We start from the raw sequence: 13,941 nt of genomic DNA on the forward strand, positions 1-13,941 counted from the left end.
CAGAACGACCAAGGGACTCCTTTCAGTGTTTTTCCATGAGATCCCCCCCACCCCCCCCACTACAAGTGGTATAAAACACAAAGACGGCTGTGGTACAACTTTAATCCCGGCTTTTGCGACTCGACCGGTTATAAGACCTGTATGTGCGTGTGGTGTACGTTTAGCATTAATTAAAATCAAAGAAAATGACAGAATTCTCTCAGCAGCAGGCTATTCTCCATTCCTCAGGGCTGTTCCACATTTCTTGGAGGTTTGAAGAATTAACAACTCATATTTTTCCAGCGAAACTCTGCACCCGCTCTTTTCTAAAGCCTCATATTGTTGTGCTCCTGGTTTCATTTCCTGTTGTGTGGGATTATAACCCAATGCCATGATTCATATCTGAAGCCATTAGCAGTGCAGCCCCATCTGTGTAATGGAAGTGGTGGGGCTGATAATATGGGATTAGCATTAATTCTCCCACACAGCTGGGGAAGGGAGCACCAAGCGCGCTCTGAGACGGAGGCGGTAGAGTGGGTGGAGAGGTGGTGTGTGTGTGTGTGTGTGTGTACTGTGGGCGGATTTTTGTTTTCTTGACTGTGAAACTTTGTGTGTGCATTTTTTTTTTGTTTTTTTAATCAAGGGTGAAAATCATTTATTGTAATAGGAAACATTCATCATGCATTGATATAAACTGCTGCCTGTCTTGGCCAGGTCATTCTTGAAAAAGACATTTTTAATCTGAATTAGCCTATCTTGAATAATAAAGTTTAAATTAAAAAAATATGTATAAACATAGTTGTTAGGGCTGGGTAAAAGTGCGGAGCCAAGGTCTAGTCTGATGTGGTGGATCTTCAGTGTTGGAAGATGGCCAATATCTCTGCCATTCTGACTGTTGTGGGAAGATAATGCTACCTCTGCATGGCCAGAAGTGACCACAGATGTGTCGAAGAAGTACAGGCATAGAGAGGAGACCAGATGACCCAAAGTTGAGGAATAGATGGGTTGGGCTTTTCCTAATCACTCTCTCCTCTCCTCTCCTCTCTCTGCCATACAGAAACCCAGGGACCCCTGTATTGAGCTGGCACCCATTTAAGACACAGTTATATTATATTTCTCCGGTATTAAAAAATACTAGTAATTGAAATAGAATATATTTAAGTTAACCATAAATTATCACGCAATTAATGTCAATAACCATAATAACAGATTTTTATAATAACAGCAAATTTGTGGCAGTTCATTGTAAAATCTCCTTTGTGCCCACACTCCCTGTGTTGGCCTTGTTTTAGAGGGAAGGGGCGGTGACTGACACACAGAGAACAGCTGCTGCTGTAGCTGGAGATGGATCAGTCTATGGAGTAATCAATATACACGTGCATGTCTAATTTCCAGATGCTGAGTTTAAAAAGAAAATTGATGTAGTTTAAAAATAACTTGCACACTGTGGTAGCCTCCGATTATCATTTTAATATATTTATACCACAATCCAAAGAGCAATGTTTTGAGCCCTCTTTGTCAGTTATACAAATGGAATACACCCAGTGTTCCTTTGTTAAATATCAATGAAGATTATTTGTGACTAGTGTCTCAATCAAAGGTTTATTACATGCTACAAATAGTAATAAACATTCCAATAAATATACATGTGCAGACATCCATCTCTTCATAAATATGTATAATCTCATGCATCAAGAGTTATCTAAATAGAACCAGTAGTCCCAATAGCGTACTCTACCTCAAACCACTCACTTACCTAAAATAATCTTTTGATAACACTTCTATGAAGCAAACACATTTAATGCACTACAATGTTATAATGTTAAATGAATCATTACTACAAGCTATAAGAACACTGCTTGTAATGATTTATGTAAAATTCTAAAAGCTGTTATAATTGCCTACGTGTTACTTTGAATGCTCATAGCAGTGTTTTCAGTGCATTATACATAAGTGCATCATACAATGCTAAAAATGCAAGTATAAGGCATCATACACTCACCGGCCACTTCATTAGGTACACCTGTTCAACTGCAAACTACACCCGTTAACGGAAATATCTAATCAGCCAATCACGTGGCAGCAACTCAATGCATTTAGGCATGTAGACATGGTCAAGACGATCTTCTGAAGTTCAAACCAAGCATCAGAATGGGGAAGAAAGGTGATTTAAGTGACTTTGAATGTGGCATGGTTGTTGATGCCAAACGGGCTGGTTTGAGTATTTCAGAAACAGCTGATCTACTGGGATTTCCACGCACAACCATCTCTAGGGTTTACAGAGAATGGTCCGAATAAGAGAAAATATCCAGTGAGTGGCAGTTCTCTGGGCAAAAATACCTTGTTGATGGCAGAGGTCAGAGGAGAATGGCCAGACTGGTTTGAGCTGGTAGAAAGGCAACAGTATTCACATTATTACTGGAGTGTTTAATGCCAAACGTAGCACCAAAGCCATTGGCATTTTGGGACGCATGCTGCATTATACCTACCCATCTGTTCCTTTTTTTAAAAAGGAGATCTCATACAAATGAGATTATGCAATCAGATCCAGGTTGTGTTTTCCTTGAGCATATGTTCATCAGTAAGAAAGTGAAACTCTGCAGCACTATGTATCTTACCGGTTGCATGGCTTACACTTCAGAGGTCTGTGTCCTCCTTTCATTGTCCTATTTGCATTTGTGTTTCTGGCAGCTGCGGTCGACACTTTCAGGTGTGCAAACATTTTTTCCTCATACGCTTCCTTGGGAATATATTAAAACATGCAAATTCATACAGTGGAGAAAGAAACAAAAATAACATGCAGGCCTGTTACCTTGGACGATTTCACATCTTAAATGATAATTTCTTAAATGTATATTGTTATATACTTTGTACTTTGCTCACCCCAGAAAACCTTTTAGATGCATAAAATGTGTGTATTTGATTTTCTCAAATGGCTCCAGGACTGGACTAGCTCTTATACACAAGTCTTAACTCTTATCTTAAGAGCCAGTTGTGACTTACTCTCTGGACAGTATAAATGGAACCTCTTTTCATATTGAGTTCTATACTCTCTGTCTCTGTTTCCATCTTAATCTCTTTCTCATCCCCAACCCTATTTCAGCTCTCACATACATGCAATCTGACTCCTGGGTAAAAGAAGTACCTGATTTATGAATGTGAACCTCTGGCTCATTCACACTCTGGACAGTGGGGTGAATTATTGATAAGCCTCACAGGCTGCAGAGTGAACACATCCCCACCCCAGTCATGCCTCTTCATGACTCAGTCACACATGCACATACAGCACACACATATGCTCTCTATCGCTAACTCTCTGTCTCTCTCACCCACACACATACGTGCACACATGCTCTCTATCGCTCTCTCACATATATACAATTCACAAGAGATCACAGGCACACTCTCTCCCACACATGTAATACACCCAGGCATAGACACACTTTCATGCATGACACACACACAAATGAACTCTCATACATTCAATCTCTCTCTTTCTTATACATGCTCACATACATATGCACACACAGACACTCTGTGGTTTTTTTTATACACACACACATTATATATATATATATATACATACATATATATATACACACACACACACACGTAATATATATGCATGTGTACGCAGACACACACATCATACGACGTGTTGCTCGCGTTTGTGTGGTGCGAGTATCTTCACACTGATGGTGTGTGGCGGAGATTTAGAAGGCTGCGTGCACACATGATGTCATCAGATGTGTGCCAGATGTGCTTCACGTTCTTCGAGACAGTCATTCTTTTCATATGGACGGTACAGACTGACCGAGAGTACCTGCAATGGCTGCGGGGATTCGCTTCCATTCAGCCACATCAGTGAGGTCGGGCACTGATGTTGGGCAATAAGGCCTGGCTTGCTGTCAGCATTCCAGTAAATCTCAAAGGTGTCTGATGAGGTTGAGGTCAGGGCTCTGTGCAGGCCAGTCAAGTTCTTCCATGTCAAACTCAGCAAACTATTTCTCTATGGACCTCACTTTGTGCATGGGACATTGTCGTGCTGAAAAAGGAATGGGCCTTCCCCAAACTGTTGCAACAATGTTGTAAGTACACAATTCTCTAGAATGTCATTGTATGCTGTAGCATTAAGATTTTCCTTCACTGAAACTAAGGGGGTCCACCAAGCCATGAAAAACAGCCCCAGACCCTTATTCCTCCTCCAGCAAACTTTACAGTTTGCGCTATGCATTTGGGCAGGTGGCATTCTACTGGCATTTCCTAAACCCAGATTCTTTAGTCAGACTGCCAGATAGTGAAATGTGATTCATCACCCCAGAGAATGCATTTCCACTGCTCCAGAGTCCAATGGCAGTGTGCTTTACACCACTCCAGCCGATGCATGGCATTGCGCATGCTGATCTTAGACTTGCGTGCGGCTACTCTGCAGTGGAAACCCATTTTGTGAAGCTTATCGAACAGCTCTTGTGCTGATGTTGCTTCCAGAGGCAGTCTGGAACTCCGTAGTGAGTGTTGCAACTGAGGATAGGCGATTTTTCCATGCTACTTGCCTCAGCACTCGGCAGTCCCATTCTGTGAGCTTGTGTGGCCTACTGCTTTGCAGCTGAGCTGTTGTTGCTCCTAGACATTTCCACTTAACAATAACAGCACTTACAAGTAACCGGGGAAGCTCTAGCAGGGTGGAAATGTGACTTCTTGGAAAGGTGGCATCATATGACAGTGCCACGTTGAAAACACTGAGCTCTTCAGTAGAACTCATTCTACTGCCAATGTTTGTCTATGGAGATTGCCTGGCTGTATGCTTGATTTTATGTATCTGTTAGCAATGGGTGTGGCTGAAGTAGCTAAACCCACGAATTAGAAGGGGTGTCAGCATACTTTTGGCCATGTAGTGTATATATAGTCAGCAAACAGTATGCTATGTATACACAGGTATTCATACACTATGGGGAAATGCCAAAATCTGGAACGAAATAGATGTTTCCATTCAGTATATGTCAGAATACTTTTACTGACCATACTGTATAATGATTATTGCGTTTGTTTATAGGAAGCTCTTCAGGCCTATTATTTTTGGGGCAGGGTCTAATCCTTTCATAAAAGGGCAATCAATCTTTGGTTCAGTCTATTAGATTTTAATTAGGAAAGGGACAAGATGGGAGTGTGTCTGTGAAGTCTGTCATTTCATTATTCTGATTAATTAATCTTTCTCTGACTTCAGGCTCACATTTCATCAGATTTTTCACAGAACAGTGATATTTTCCACCTACAGAGAAAATAAGGACTTTGACTCACATTTTACACATTGCTCTGGATTGATCATTCACTGCTGCTTCTCTACTAAAGTGATTCACCTGGGAGCATATGATTTGTATCTAAACTTCAACAGCCATCATATTTTAGATGAAAAGATTGATGCTGTTGCTATTGAAGATGGTGACAGATTGATGCTATTTTTGCTTCAGCTGTATTTTATATGAATATGTGATGAAGTTCTCTTTAGAAATTCTCCTTCTTAATGACATCCTATACCCCTGCTTACTATATGTTATGCAATTACATGACAGTGTCAATCTTTTAACAAGTTAATAAACATAATTAAGTGTATTAGGACTGAATGCTCATTGCAGTAAACAGCTCAATTGAAAATGATTACTTTAAAAGCTGTCATAGCCAACAAAAACATACATCCAGGGGTCAGAGGTCAGGTGTAAATCAACATGTACAATATGTCCTGGTCCACAGCTGTATTTATAAATGCCTTTAATCATATGGAAATTATGGGGGTAATATTTGATATTTTAGAAAGGAGAGAAATGCATATGTCAAGTATTCTAATCTTTTAATTTCTAGTGAAGATATTATTTATAAATAAAATTTTTATTTTGTCTCTAAATATGTTCAGCTTTACAAATGGCAGCTAGAAGTGTGATAAAACCTTAATTAATAACCAAACTTCATATTTTCTTGGTTGTACTGCAGGTATGTTCATGTAAATATTCCCATATATATTCTCTCTAGATTGCAGTGTTCCCTACAAGTTTATTGAATAGCAATGGACATGGCAGAGAGGTCTTTTGCACTGTGACACACAGTACAATTTTCAGTTTTAAATAAACATTGAGTACAAAGAGTAAAAATTTGCCTGATAGAGTGTATCTGAATCCTGTGTGGATCAGGTACACTCTATTAGAGCTGAATTAACACTGAGCATTTTTACTGTCTACAACTTACTGTTGCTGTTACTTACTTACATTGAAAGGGTTTAATAGAAATGTTTTCTTTCAGTTGCTTTTTGTGATTATTTGCATTGTTTTTATGCACACTGTTGCATAGCACTTAATAATACAGTATGTGTCATTATTATTATTACCATTACCAAATATATTTTTGTGATTCTTGTTAGGCAGTTCACAGCCAGTCTTTGTGCTCCTGGGCCTCCTGCCAGAGTTCTGTCTCCTTAAAACTGTATAGCATGCCAGTTCCTTCACAGTACAATTTTCAATGTTAATTCATCACTGACAGAGTTTATATGAATCCAGCAGGGGTATGTACTCTGAGTAATTTATATTCTGAATACACTGAATACACTGAAAATGTAACTCTGTTGGAACAGACCAAAATGCAAACAAATGTTTTACATCTCGATCCAGTCTCTCCACCTTTTTCCATTCCTCACTTCCACTCTTCCTCTCACCCTCACATTCCTTCCTCTTACTTCCCAGCCACAGTGTTGGATTTCTTGGAGAAAATAGCACCATCATTAAAAATCAAGATGTCAAACGAGTAATTTCCTCCCAGTGTCACGACGGGCCTCTCTGGTTACAGTGTGCAGTGCAGGGCAGAGGGGTCCGGTCCTGCACCTATTAATGAACTAAAAATCCTCAGGGCTAGTGGTGTTCAGCGCTGTGCCCTTCACCGGATACCCATCCATTCAGCCATCGCCGCAGCTCTACCGATACACTGTTAGCTGTCTGCTAACCAAGGCTTAGCGCCTGCTCATTGTGGTCTCTACGGGTCCCCTTTGCCTGCGTGGGCAATGTGCACCATCCAATTATGAAAGCAAGTTCCCATCTCTTCCCTAATGTGTCTCTCCTCTTGGCCCCCCGTTGGTGTCTTCTGTCACCGTCTGAAAGCACATCCGTTTTCGCTGTATCATGGTTCAATTTACCCGGAACTATGTATTTATTGTGCTTTTAATGCGTTTTCTCCCCCTACACCTCACTCTATATAGCCAAACTGGCACTACAGTGTCTCCCTCCACTACTCTCCCACTACTCTTAGTCTCCCTCTTGTACCCACTGTGGCACTTAACGTCATCTATTTTTAAATAATGGCAGCTACTATCACCTGCGATGCGGATGATTTGCCATTATCTCTGCTCTTTGCTTCAACCTTTGTGTGTACCCTTTTTTTAGAGCATCACTCTAAATCCCAACACTTAAGTGCTTCCCGTGTGAGGGATAACAGCACGGGTGCCAGGGAATTGTGGGTAACATTAATTGGGTGAGAACATTATTTTTTGTTACTCTGGACTGTCTTCACCTCATAAACCCATTGCTGACTGAGAGTGACCCTGGTCTGATGTGCAAACGGAGGCTAGCAGCTGTGGCACAATGCCTCTGCTCCAGCCGTGCTTCCGTCTGCGCCCTATCGTCAGTTTGAATCAGCTTTATTCAGTCAGTCAGATCCATTCTATTTCTGTAATTCTCACACCTTCTGGAATGCTTTTTTTGCGCAGATTAACAGGCGTGCTTTCTTCTCTTGTATTCCAGCATTCTATTTATACATTGTGATGCAGGTTTATGATATACTCAGTGAAATCTGTTTGCAATGATGGGTGCTTTGTGTGTGTGTATGTGTGTGTGTGTGAGAGAGGGATGATATTTTTAGAAGAGTGCTGGTTCTTCTGGCTTTTTTGACAGGGTCAGGCTGAGCCTGTCATCCACAGTCATGCTGTTCTTATTAGTAAGAAAATATTTTACAGGCTTTTTCAGGTAAGTCAAAACAAGTCCATTAAAATAGTTTCCTTGTGCTGATATAGTACGCTGCAAAACTTCCCATTGTCTAACAGAAAACAATTGGGGTTCTTCAGTTGGATGAGAAGGAGAACTGGTGTAAATCTGTTGGTCTGCCAGCTAAAACCACTGTACTATAAATGCTAGCATGTCTCTCCAACAACTTTCGAACTACTTTTAAAAATTGGTCCGCCTATTTACATCACCTAATAAATGGGGAATTTTGAATAGTCCTTTTGACTGTTTCAGGTGGATGGATTTCCAAGGTCGAACGCCCACTGCACAGTGGCTGAGGTTAAGGACAGAGAGGACCTTGGCTTCACTAGGGATCTATGGTAACAAAGTCTCTGGCTATCAGACAGATCGTATTCATGCCCTGGCTTCCTGACTACGTGGGCGAAGGGGAGTCAGGTTGCCTCGCTGAACCTGAAAATAGCCACCACATTAAAATTCAACATGTCAACAAGCCATTTCCTGTCTGCGAAACCCTAGATCCGGAGATACGGAATTCTTGGAGAGGTCAGGCGCTTCTGAGGGCAGCTGTCTCTTCACCCTGAAGATCCTTCTGTCGACTCAACATGATCGAGTATACACAGCAAAATTCCAAGCATTAAATCAACTCAAACAGTGTTAAATAAACTAACTGTATTTACATTTACAAGTCTGCTGGAGGCAATCGGTACTCTTCGTAAATTTAAAAGTACAGTACAGTAGAGAGTTGATGTTACTCTAAACATTTTACTATGCACAAATTACCTTTGCAACTCAAGAGACGTGGGCAAAGAAACTGAGGCTGTGTGATCGTATGATTTAATAAGGCAAACATACAGACAAACAAATGACTTAAATGCTTAACGTTTTACCCAGAAGACCAACATAATTTATTTTCGTGTTTATTTACATTCCAGCCCATCCCAGCATTATGTTACCATACTCAATTTCCCAGCTTTCTGTGGGCCAGAAAGTGTGCAAGGGCTGGTGTGTCGCTGGATCTTGGAAGTACCTTGTTTACTGGTGAGGGTGATCTGGCCCAGTTGCTTCAGGACCCTTCATGCACTGACTGTCAATCATGACAGTTGACAGATCTCTGTGTGGCATATAGACCAATCAGAGTTTGATAACAAATTTCAATTTGGAGTTAATTTCATTTCAATTCAGGTGGTTCACAAAATAAAATCCTCTTTGAACATGATGAGCATTTGATTCATGGATTGAATTTCAATTCATTTCATGAACTGGCAGAACTGAAATGAAATTGAACCCAGAATACCTTCTGGGTTTAATTCTGTTGAACAGATGAGTACATGTTGAGAACAGACCATTCAGCATTCAATCCATCCAGGCTTGTCCTTTACCTGTACAGCCTAGATTGTATCCAGCACTGCGTCAAAGCCTGGACTTGAAGACCCACAGTTCCACTACATGCCCATACCAGCTTTTCAAGGCATTGGCAACTCTCTGTGTTGTTCTACTGAAAAAAGTCAGCCTAAAATCTTACCACACACACACATAAATAAATAAATAAATAAATACATTGATAAATAAATAAATAAATAAGTAAATACATTGATAAATAAATAAATAAATACACTGATAAATAAATAAATAATATAAAGGAACCTTTTTGCACATCTTTTGCAAACCTCGGCAGAACAGGTTGTTCCAAGGAACAGGACAACACAGCCTGGGATGAGTAGAAAATTGCACAGCCTCATTATGGTGGTATAATTCTGTCCTCTTCCTGCACCCTTTTCTCCCCTGTGACGGAGACTGTGCCTGCCTCCCTTAAAGGCCCCTGCAGCCCCTTCCCTGTGTCCCTGCTGTCGGGAGAGCTTTGAGTCATTAGGCTCGCATTGTGTGTGCTGTGACATCACTCACCATGTGCGTGCATTTGCGTGGATAGAGCACGGCTCTGCAAATGCTTGTTGGTCGATGATGCTGTCTTAATATAGAATATAGATGATGCTAGCAATACCAAGGTAGAGGTGCCAGGAACACACTATACTGTATTTAGTCAGTAATATTCAAATGTGTTTTCTTTATTTTGTTACTTGGGCTAAAAAAATGGAAGGAATTTGAGCAAATGTAAATGAAGTGCAACTGCACTCTGTTAAACAGGTGCTGTCTTTATAGTTTCTCAGAAATAAAGTACAGGTGCCAGGTTGAGCTGGGTGTGTTTGAAGCAATCAAACCAACTGGCTCCTGAGCAGTTTGCATTTCTCTGATGACTAATTCAGCCTATCTGCGTCGACCATAAACATTGCTGCTGGGGCCTGAACTGTGCTTCCCATCCGTCCATTCTGCTGGCAGTGACACCAGTGGAGGATTTCATCTCATGAGAGGTCACACAAACCTCTATGTCCTTTAACAGATTTATTTGGATAATTTTGTTTTCCCTCATATATCCCTGAATTTGGAATGCTGCTCCAATAGATACTGGTTATTTTCACAAGTTGTACAATGGTATATGACTCTGCAAAGTGGTGCATCTTATCCTGAGATGTAGAGAGCTTGGGAAACAAAGTAAGAAAACTGAGCCAGTGATGTAGGGCATGGATCAATACCCACTCTAAAGCATTAGAGAGCCATTATTGTACCAGCAGCCTCTATGGCAGTGGGGCAGCTTAGTGGGGAGTTAAACTAATTGTCAGTACGCAGTACAGCTGCCATTAGGTGGCCTGTCCTTTATGGTTCAGTTACAATTTATTGCATTGTCCTTATCATAAGTGGGGAAGGGGGACAAATAATTTGATCCAATATGAATTCAAACCCAACCATCCCTTTTCCCTCCAATCTGTTTTAAAATAATGTTATTAGCTCATGTACCCTTCCCTTCATGCTCCAGTGTTAAGCACCTTGTACAGTTTGACACAACCCTAAATAATCCCCTTAAAGGCATTTCAATCTCTGGTCCAAATGTACTTACAGCACATAATATGTCTGAAAATTCTAGTTGCTTTTTACCAAATGGCTTTTGGTATGATTTCAGAATCAACGCCAGCAAATATTTGTGCCGTTTTGTAACATTTAAGTTGGTCGTTTGCCGACTTGCACAAGCCATGTGAAAAATGCATTCAGACAGTGGCTGTTTCTGAGCTGAAAACTGAAGAGGCAAAAAACTTCCCTTTAATCTGATTATTTGGCTTGAGCTGATTTCAGTCATTTTCCTTGATTAACATTACAACGATTCATTCAGAAAATACTCAATATCATCAAATATAGGCAGTTCTTCTCAAATAGGCTATTAGGTGAATAGATAATAGTTTTTATTTTATCACAAAATTGTGTACAATTTAATTGAATTTTTAAAAAAATTTGTGGATACATGTACTCTTTTTTCTGCACACTTGTAGAATATTCATGGAAAAGATCTGCAATGATTTTGTAATCTAAATGATCTTGAAGTGCAGATTTTGTTAGCTAGGCTAGCCTTTACTGCAGGTTGCGCTGAAAGCTAACAAGATAGTTAACGGAGTGGTGTATCTTTTTCTGTCTTTTGTACATAGTGATTAAAACACTATTTTTCAGAATTGAATTTATTGTTTAATCTCCTTAACATGATGTGGAGAAAGAAGCTGTGTGTTTTACTTGTTCACTTGTTAATTAAGAAGAGTGACTGAAAACTGGTTGAGTTTTTGGCTCAACTGTAGCTCCTGCATTCAGGAATTAATTTACACATAAAATTACAAAATTGTAATAAGTAATGAATCAGCATTATGGCCACATACAGTGTTTGATCTGAGTTTATTGAAGTGCCAGAAGTTCCTTGCATTTGTGTGTGTGTGAGTGTGTGTGTGCATGTGTGTTTGCATGCGTGCGTGCGCGTGCGTGTGCGCGCACAACTCCACTCTTAGCTCGCTAGGCCCTTCATCAGGTGCTGATGGAAATTTGAGAGGCTTGCTGGGCTCCTGTGCACTTACTGTCTTCCGCTCATGGGGAAGAAGTATCCCGTTTCTGCTAGATGGTTTCAAATGTCTTTTAGAAAGCAGCTTTATTGAAGGAGAGATACAGGAAGTCTGTTTTCTCACTAATTGCTTCCCCACAGTGCTTCCAAACATTCTCTATAATCAAGCCTGCACACACAGCTGCTGCCGACGAGGACCTCACGCTCCTGAATAATTGGCATCCTTATGGAATGGACTTATCTATTTTCATATCAAATTAAGCACAGGTCAGACATCTTTTCACAGTGTCAGGGAAAGAGTTACGTAATTTTATGTCATGCTGTGTTATGAAATATTCAAAATGTGAACACTGCTGTTTTCTATGAGACTGACATACAGCCAGATGACTTGTTATAGCACCCAGTGATGAAAGACTGATGAGGTAGACATCATACTACAGACAGACCTGAATAAACCATCTGAATGAATATTGGAGAAAAAATATCTATCTGGTTGCCCAAAAGCAAAGTGAAGCTTGACCCACTGCAGTCAGCTTGGAATAATGTGTATTGGTCCTCCAAAATGCATGAAGTCAGTTACCAGAGGTGCCAGAAGTCCCTTGCATTTGTGTGTGTGCGTATGAGTGTGTGTGTGTGTTTACGTTTGTGTGCATGCGTGTGTGTACATGCGTGTGTGTGTGTGTATGTGTGCATGCGTGCATATGTGTGGGTATGTGTGTGTGTGCGTATGTGTCCATGCTTGTGTGTGCATGCGTGCGTGTGTGTCCCCATGCATGTGTATGTGTGTGTATGTGTGCATGCGTGCTTGTGTGTATGAGTGCAGGTGTGCATGTGTGTATGTGTGCATGTGTGCGTGTGTGTATGTGTGCATGCGTGCGTGTGTGTATGTGTGCATGCGTGTGTGTGTGTGTGTGTGTGCAGGCATGCGTGTGTGTGTGTGCGTGCGTGTGTGTGTGTGTGCAGGCGTGCGTGTGTGTGTGTGCGTGCGTGTGTGTGTGTTTACGTTTGTGTGCATGCGTGTGTGTACATGCGTGTGTGTGTGTGTATGTGTGCATGCGTGCATATGTGTGGGTGTGTGTGTGTGTGCGTATGTGTCCATGCTTGTGTGTGCATGCGTGCGTGTGTGTCCCCATGCATGTGTATGTGTGTGTGTGTGTGTGCATGCGTGCTTGTGTGTATGTGTGCATGTGTGCGTGTGTGTATGTGTGCATGCATGCATGTGTGTATGTGTGTGCAGGCGTGCGTGTGTGTGTGTGTGTGCAGGCGTGCGTGTGTGTGTGTACAGGCGTGCGTGTGTGTGTGCGCGTGTGTGTGTGTGTGCAGGCGTGCGTGTGTGTGTGTGTGTGTGTGTGTGCAGGCATGCGTGTGTGTGTGTGCAGGCGTGTGTGTGTGTGTGCAGGCGTGCGTGTGTGTGTGCAGGCGTGCGTGTGTGTGTGTGTGTGCAGGCGTGTGTGTGTGCGTGCGTGTGTGTGTGTGTGTGTGTGCAGGCGTGCGTGTGTGTGTGTGCGTGCGTGTGTGTGTGTGTGTGTGCAGGCGTGCGTGTGTGCGTGCGTGTGTACGTGTGTGTGTGCGTGCGTGTGTGTGTGTGTGTGTGTGCAGGCGTGCGTGTGTGTGTGCTGGTGCTTGGTTGGTCCCTCTGCGGAGCGTGGGCCTCAGGTCATGGCCCGGCTCCCACCCTGAGCTCCCCCAGTGAGCAGCAGTCTGTCCGTCTCACCGGTTTAGCTTCCCTGTGGAGCCGCAGCACAGGCTGCACAGCGCCAAACTGCATGTGACTGCCCCTGGAGGGCCGCGCAGCACCTCCAGACGGAGAGCGGCATTTATCAACGCGCCTCACGGGCACAGATGGTAAAATAAATACATAAATCCTGCCGGAAGTGGACGGGGCTCACCCGTGGAGCTGCTGATGTGTCAGAGCGGCTTCTCTCCCAGGTCTGAGAATGCCATTTGTTGCTGTGTGTCTTCTGTCTCTGTATCCTAGGCCTTGGCTGCTAGCTCTGTGAATGCTGGGCTATCCATTTTTATGTGTGTAGAGCACAC

The 13,941-nt window shown here is 42.0% G+C and overlaps 1 long non-coding RNA gene across 5 annotated transcripts in view; it reads left to right on the forward strand.

Moving 5' to 3' along the window:
• LOC118211334 overlaps window positions 1-13,941 on the forward strand; it is a 73,872-nt gene that overhangs the window by 17,934 nt on the left and 41,997 nt on the right. For 3 of the 5 annotated variants that reach the window (XR_004761992.1, XR_004761991.1, XR_004761994.1), the window contains exon 5: window positions 8,250-10,164. The exons of 1 other annotated variant lie outside the window; for it this stretch is intronic. This is a non-coding gene — a long non-coding RNA (uncharacterized LOC118211334). Of the gene's footprint in view, window positions 1-8,249; window positions 10,165-13,941 lie in introns of those variants that run through there. One more of the 5 variants, XR_004761995.1, reaches the window with a different exon arrangement.

Source organism: Anguilla anguilla, chromosome 13, assembly GCF_013347855.1.
Source record: "Anguilla anguilla isolate fAngAng1 chromosome 13, fAngAng1.pri, whole genome shotgun sequence".
NCBI classification, from domain to species: Eukaryota; Metazoa; Chordata; class Actinopteri; order Anguilliformes; family Anguillidae; genus Anguilla; species Anguilla anguilla.